The following is an 871-nucleotide window of genomic DNA, read 5'->3' on the forward strand; positions in this document are numbered from 1 at the left end:
CAGCATAGTCGTCCTTAGCGGAATCTAGAAGAAAATAAGAAAATCCTCTGAGAATATATTGACTAATTCACTAAGGTAACATTAGAAATAGGGTGCACAAATGATAATTTGAAATGTTAGATATTTAAGAAGAGGTTGGGGTTGGACTACATGTTCTACAAGAAGTTAGGACTGGAGGGAGCCAATAGCTTGAATGATATGGTGGATAGGACCCTACCATGTTTTGTGAGAATTTAGGACTGGAGGGAGCCAATAGCTTGTTTGACAGAGGTCTTCAATGCGATATATGAGGTGAATATCTCCATTTCGTGGTTCTAGTAGAGATCGGACTTTGGACCACAGATGATCTATTTGTGGAATTTTGCGGGAATTAGGAATCAATCCCCATAGTAAACATCAATGTTTTGTTATAGAACCAGAATTTATGCTTTTTGATAATGAAGGATCCTGAATCAGTGTTGATGATCTCTAATACGGTGGCACGGGGAGGACCTGCAAGGTTAGCATTTCAACACCCAAGTCAATTCAGAATCCAAGATAAGTGTAGTAAAATTAGAGATTGGAAAGTGCACCTTGAATCTCATGTGCGTTGTCTTTTATATTACGGGTCATTTTAGTTAAACTTGCGCCTAGTTTAGCCTATGCTTTGCGCCTGATAGGTGTAAAAGGTAGCCTCGAAAAAAAGTTTCATCTTGTCCGCCTCAGGAAGATTTTGAAGGTAGATAAGATCCTCCTCTGACATAGTAGAAACGACTTCCCTAAAAGTGTGGGGAATCCAGGAAGGTAATTTGAGAAGAGGGTGGCCGGTTCTAAAGAACCACTCCCAGAAAGACGAGCTCGTTTAGGATAATCTTCCTCTAAAATGGGACTT

Source organism: Vicia villosa, linkage group LG5, assembly GCF_029867415.1.
Source record: "Vicia villosa cultivar HV-30 ecotype Madison, WI linkage group LG5, Vvil1.0, whole genome shotgun sequence".
In the NCBI taxonomy this organism is placed as follows: Eukaryota; Viridiplantae; Streptophyta; class Magnoliopsida; order Fabales; family Fabaceae; genus Vicia; species Vicia villosa.